This window comes from Nycticebus coucang, chromosome 10, assembly GCF_027406575.1.
Source record: "Nycticebus coucang isolate mNycCou1 chromosome 10, mNycCou1.pri, whole genome shotgun sequence".
In the NCBI taxonomy this organism is placed as follows: Eukaryota; Metazoa; Chordata; class Mammalia; order Primates; family Lorisidae; genus Nycticebus; species Nycticebus coucang.
The window spans coordinates 125,558,898-125,566,066 of NC_069789.1; positions in this window are offsets into that span (position 1 = coordinate 125,558,898).

Here is a 7,169-nt window from a genome sequence, read left to right on the forward strand (position 1 = left end):
GCTGTTCACCCGCGGGAAGATCCCGCTCCCTCCCCTAGAGAGGAACTAGTTCTCGCGGGAGACAGCACTGGGCCTAGAGGCCTCTGGGAGTTGTAGTCCAGGAAGTAATCCTACCAATATCTGCACCCTGGTTGCCCTGAGTCACGTGCGCGGACCCCCAAAACACTCTACTGCAGAAAGGCTGCTCATTGGAGACTTCTGGGAGTCTCAGCTGACAAGGACTTCCAAGACCCAACTCTAGTCAGTCTCCTCTGATCCCTCTTTTTGTCTAAGCCTCCTCCTTGGCCTGCAAACCCCCATTCAGCAAGAATCTTGCCAAACCAGTTTAGCAAGGATCCCCTAGTTAGGTCTAGGCTATAATGGAAAAATACCAGTTAACTCCTAGCAAGTTTCCGGACTGCAGCCTTTCAAATGAAATGAAATAAGTCTAGTTCACTCCCAAGATAAATGAGAAAGTACTAATTGATTTCTTGCTTCTAGTTCATTCCCAGTTTCTTGCTTGGCTAACTCCCTTGGAAACAGACCGGGAGGTACCATTTGTTCCCTGACTTTTAAACAATATCAGGTGGGGAAAATACTGAAACCAAGATGTATGGAGGGAAAGTACTGAAACTAAGATGTATAGGGGGGAAATATTAAAATAAAAATGTATGATGTACAGGGCGGCACCTGTGGCTCAAGGGGTAGGGCGCCGGTCCCATATGCCAGAGGTGGTGGGTTCAAACCCAGCCTGGCCAAAAAATACTTCACTAATTGCAATAAAAAATTAAAAAAAAAAAAAATGTATGATGTGTAGCTAACTAACCCCCAAATTCTGCTTCTGTACAATGCTTGCTTGCTATCATATCCGGATACACCTGGACAGCCTCTGTGCCAACCAGGATGCAGACCAAGCCTTAAAAACCCTACCCCTTAAGCACTTGGGGCTGCTCTCAGAAACCCCATGTTGGGACACTGAGGCAGTTGCTGGCTTGCTCTTCAATAAAAGGACTCTGCTGTAAATCTGGCTTGTTTGGCAGTGTGGTCTTCGCGGAACTCCTAGGCACAACACCCTCCCCCTTAATGCTTCCTCTTATTAACTTACTATCCACTGTGTCCTTCAGCTACAAATCTCCAGCTACCTTTGTATTCAAAGTTGACTACTGCAACAATCTTTTAAAAAAAACGAAGTCTTCCGGGCAGCCTGTAGCTCAAAGGAGTAGGGTGCTGGCCCCATATGGTGAAGGTGGTGGGTTCAAACTCAGCCCTAGCCAAACACTGAAAAAAAAAACCCACAAAATTAAGTCTTCCTTGCCTGTTAAACTTGACAGGTACAATTTTTCTTTGACACAGCTCAGCCTCTGAGTGTGACTCTGGGAAATGTAGACCAAGACTTTGCCAGGGACTGGATGGGCCCAGCCAAAGTCGGCTGAGTCCTCTAGGTGCAGAGGCCGGAGCAGGGTTGCCAACAGGCTGCTTGGAATTCTGCCTACCGCTTGAAGCACACAGAAGCTGGACAGGCAGGCAGCTGCGGAGCTTGTCCGGCAGGTGGGGGAGTGAATCCAAATGTGGGACCTCAATGTCTGGGAGCAAACCAGCCTGGGGAGGCTGAAGGGAAGAAATCCACGATCCCAGGTATGTATGTGAGGGTGGGCAAAGGAAGGCCCAGGTGTGTGTGACACCGTGGTGAGACTGTGTGCGACTGGGTTTGGGAGGGTCGGTAAGTGAAAGAAACTGTTTGCAAGTAAGATTGGTGTGTGTAAGAGAGGGGGGATTGGGATATGTGTACCTTTGGAAAATCATCTTCAGTGTGTGTTTGGGGGGCAAGATTATGTATCAGCGTGTGTGAGATGGCTTGATTGGGGCTGGCTACACGGGTAGCTGATATATGACGGTGGGGAAATCTGAAGCCTCCAAGTCTCATTTCTTCTTTAAATTGTGATTAAAAATGTGTCTTCTTGAAGCATCAATTTTAGGAGGAAAAAGCTACATTATTGACAATAATTTGTGGCTTTTTATATAAATATTTATTATTTTTAGACAGAATCTTAAGCTGTCGCCCTGGGTAGAGTGCCATGGCGTCATAGCTCACGGCAACCTTCAACTCTTGGGGTCAAGAGATCCTCTTGCCTCAGTTTTTCTATTTCTAGTAGAGACAATCCACCCGCCTTGGCTTTCCAGAGTGCTAGATTACACGTGTGAGTCACCATGTGCATTCTAAGTAAACATTAAACATTCAGATATTTCTTCTGGACTGGAACACAAAATCAATGTAACTTTTTTTTTTTTTTTTTTTTGAGACAGAGTTTCTCCCTGTTGCTCTGGGTAGAGTGCACAGGTGTCATCATAGCTCACAGCAACCTCAAACTCCAGGGCTCAAGCAATCCTCTTGCCTCAACCTCCCCAGTAGTTGAGACTACAGGGATCCACCACAACATCAGTCAGTTTTTCTATTTTAGTACAGATGGGGTTTTAAATTCCTGAGTTCAGGTGCTCCACCTGCTTTGGTCTCCCAGAGTGCTAGGATTAAAGGCATGAGACGCCTGACTGTTTAAACAGCATGTATTTTTGTTATGAAGGTGCCTTTTCAAGTTTGTGTCCTGGACCCTCCCCCACAGGCGTTTTCCCTTCTGTTCTTTAGCAGACCTTGGGATAAGCATACAGACATGCGACTGATTTAACCAAGAGCATCATCCACAATGAAAAGATGTTCATATTTTTTATGAGAGAAAGGGACACTCCACACCATGCAGGGCCACAGAGGAAACATAAAGATGATCAGAAGACAAAAGTTAGGAACAAAGTAAACACCTGAGCAAGAGCCTTTATGAGAGTTTCCACGGGAAAGGAAAGGCAGGGCAGAGTAAGCTTAGAATTGGTTAGATCTGGAGGGTTTTGGGCTATAAGAGTGGGTTTTAGTTGCCTGGTACTTGGCCCTTGGTAGATGTAGGATGGGAAATATTGGCTTGGTATTAGTTAGACTAATACTTGTATTACTAATACTTGTAATACAAGTATTAGACCAATACTTGAGTTAGATAAGAAGATAGTTGGGGGTTATATAAGAGAAATAAACACTTTGCTTCTGCTATACTCTGTGACCAGATGGATGTGTGGGACTTTTCCCACACCAGCCACATTATCTCAAATTAGCTGAATGTCATATCATTCCAATCAATTCTGACATTGTCTATCTGGAGTTAGTGTCACGACTTACAGGTTAAGGGCTCAGTCCCCACAGACTGCTCCCAAATTCAGATGCCAACTGTAAATCTAGGCCTCTGGTACTTCTAATCAATCAGCTCTAAATTGGGGGTTCCCAAAATCCCTTTCTTGGGTTGATAATTTGCCACAATGGCTAACAGATCTTAGGAAAACTATTTATTACTGCCAACTTATTACAAAGGATATATTTTATTTTATGATTATTATTTCTTTTTTTTAGAGACAGAGTCTCAATTTTCCCCCTGGGTAGAGTGCTGTGGTATCACAGCTCACAGCAACCTCTAGCTCTTGGGCTTAGGCGATTCTCTTGCCTCAGCCTCCCTAGTAGCTGGAACCACAGGCGCCCGCCACAATGCCTGGCTATTTTTTGTTGCAGTTTGGCTGTGGCTGGGTTTGAACACACCACCCTTGGTATATGGGGCTGGTGCCCTACTCACTGAGCCACGGGTACCACCCAAAGGATATATTTTAAAGAATACAAATGAACAGTCAGATGAAGAGATATACAGGACAAGGTTTAAAAGGGTCCGAAGCTCAGGAGCTTCTGTCCCCATGAAGATGGGGCGCATCACCCCTGGCTTGTGGATGTAGATGTGTTCAGCAACCCAGAAGTTCTCTGAACCCAGTATCTTATGTTTTTATGGAGGTGTCATTACTTAGGCATGATTGATTAAGTCACTGGCCATTGGTGATTAACTCAACCTTCAGCCTGTTTCCCCTCCCCAGAGGTTAGGGGGTCATGGTCTGAACTTAAATCTTTGTTTTTTTAGCCCAGCGAGACTACCAAAATCTCTGATCTACTTTTTTGAAAATTTTCTGCTTAAGCTTCTTCGCCTCCTGACCCACTCTTTTTAGAAATGGGCAACCGTCTTGAGAAGAACCAGCCTGATGATGAGTACAGGTCCTGCCCCTCTTTTCTCACAGAAATCTTGGCCCATCAAGTCTCCAATTTTGTGTTTTTAGGCCTAGAAAACTAAAGTCCTAACAGTCTGGATCTTTATCCTTTTGGCCTTTGTCCAGAATTGGCAAATACTCCAAGAAAAATGTGGCTGTAGGATGTCTGTAATTAGCTGCAATTTAGAATCTTGGCTTCTCTATTTCTGGTTCTTTTAAAACTCTCTAATATCTTTCTTACATAGAAAAATATCATAGCCAGGCACGGTGGTTCATGCCTGTAATCCAAGCACTTGGGAGGCTGAGGTGGTTCGATTGCCTGAGCTCATGAGTTCCAGACCAGCTTGAGCCATAGCAAGATCTCATCTCTAAAAAATAGCTGGGCATTGTGGCGGGCACCTGTAGACCCAGCTACTTGGGAGGCTGAGCCAAGAGAATTGCTTGAGCCCAAGAGTTAGAGGTTGCTGTGAGCTATGACGACATGGCACTGTACCAAGAGCGAAAAAGTGAGACTCTGTCTCAAAAAGAAAAAAAAAAGGAAGAAAGAAAAATATCATAACATGTTGAAAAGATTTTTTTAAAAATTATAGGGCGGCGCCTGTGGCTCAAAGGGGTAGGATGCTGGTCCCATATGCCGGAGGTGGCGGGTTCAAACCCAGCCCTGGCCATAAAAAAAGAAATAAATAAATAAAATAAAAATTCTATATAATTTTTTTAGTTCTCTGCAGGAATACTGGTTTGCTGCAAGCTATTCCACCATACCCCTAAAGTGAACTTCTGTAGTTCATTTCTACTACTTCATTGATTTTTATTTCATTAAGTTTGAAGGTAAACACTTTTTCAACTATTTAAAAACTATTACTATTTTCACAACTATTTGTCTGTTTTACTATTACATTTTTAAAATTCTAGAAATATCAGTCATTTTTTGGTGATATATGTGAGCACTTTATATGTGTTGGAAATTAGTGCTTCATCTCACATACACACTTCTTACAATGTTTTGGGCTGGTATCCATCTTTTTTTGAGACAGAGTCTCACTCTGTTGCCCTGGGTAGAGTGCTGTGGCGTCACAGCTCACAGCAACCTCAAACTCTTGGGCTTAAGTGATTCTCTTGCCTCAATTTTTCTATGTTTAGTAGAGATGGGTCTCACTCTTGCTCAGTCTGGTCTTGAACTCCTGAACTCAGATGATACCCCTGCCTGAGCCTCCCACAATGCTAGGATTATAGGCGTGAGCCACTGCGCCTAACCCTGGCATCCATCTTTTGACTTTATTTCCATATAAGTCCTTTGCATATTTTTTCATGTGGGTTATTTGTTTTCTTGTTAAGTTTTTTTCTTTTTTTTGCAGTTTTTGGCCGGGGCTGGGTTTGAATCTACCACCTCTGGCATATGGGGCTGGCACCCTACCCCGCTGAGCCACAGGCACCACCCCTCTTGTTAAGTTTTGAAACTTTTCCATATATTCTGGATACAAAGTCCCTTGTCTGATAGTGATTCATAAGTATTTTATCTCAGTCTGTGCTTGTTTTTTGTTTTTTTTTTTGTCCTAACAAAGCTCATAATGTATTAATAGTCAGAATACACATGCTGTAATGGATCCTTTTTCCCTTTTCTATTTCAAGGCAACTTTCTTTGTCTGGAGTGTCCCTTCCATTAACTTGGTGTCAACACATCAGATAATAGCAGCAATTATAGTGTAAGTTTTTTTCCCCCAGTTCATTAAGCTGGAATGTTACATTTCTCTTTCATATCTAAATTGTGTTTTGTTTCCTGTCTAATTATCCACGTTGACGTTTTAAAGTGGGCAGAAGAACAGATTTTATTTATTTTGTTTGCAAATCTATCATAAGGGTAATTTCTCTAGAGTAGAAAATGAGAGATACGACTTAGGAACCTGGTAGTTTTCTGTCTAGGTTTGCCAAACAACTAAATATGACAGATCAAACATCTTTTCATTGAAACAAGTTGGATTAGGTAATTTTTTTTTTCAATTCTCCTTCCATTTTTAATTCCTCCTCTCTGTAGTGTCATTATTCCAAAAAATCTGGTCCTTTTGAATTTATTTTTATTATTATTTTTTAATTAAATCATAGCTGTGTACATTAATGCAATCATGGGGCACCATACACTGGTTTTATGTACCATTTGACATATTTCCATATGCGTGGTCTTTTTTAACGGTATTCCTTGAATAACAGTAGTTTTAATTTTCTATGAAGTTCAAGATATCAATGTGTTCTTTTATAAATTGTGCTTTTGGTGTCATGTCTATGAACTCCTCATCTAACCCCAGGTCATGATGATTTTCTCCTGCTTCCTTTAAAAAATGTGTATAGTTTGGGCGGCGCCTGTGGCTCAGTGAGTAGGGCACTGGCCCCATATACCGAGGGTGGCGAGTTCAAACCTGACCCTGGCCAAACTGCAAAAAAAACCCCCAAAACAATAGCCAAGGGCAGTGCCTGTGGCTCAAAGGAGTAGGGCACCGGCTCCATATGCTGGAGATGGCGGGTTCAAACCCAGCCCCCACAAAAACTGAAAGAAAAAAAATAGCCAGGTGTTGTGGCAGGTGCCTGTAGTCCCAGCTACTTGGGAGGCTGCGGCAAGAGAATCGCCTAAGCCCAAGAGCTAGAGGTTGCTGTGAGTTGTGGCGACATGGCACTCTACTAAGGGTGACAAAGTGAGACTCTGTCTTAAAAAAAAGTATATAGTTTTATGTTTTAAATTTAGATCTATAATACATTTTGAAGTAATTTTGTATAAATTAGGAAGTTGGTTAAGGTTTTCACATATGGATGATCAGTTCCAACATTATTTATTAAAAAGATCATTCTTTGTTAAATTAATTTTGCATCTCCATCAAAAATCAAATGGCTTTATTTGTGTGGGTCTCTTTCAGGGCTCTGTTCTTTTCCATTAATCTTTCTCTTTACCTAACACAGTTTTTATTATTTAGGATTTCTCAACCTAAGCACTATTGATATTTTGGGGATGGATAATGCTTTGTTGTGGTAAACTATTTTGTGCTTGTTCTATATTTAGCATCACTCCTGGCACCTACCCTATT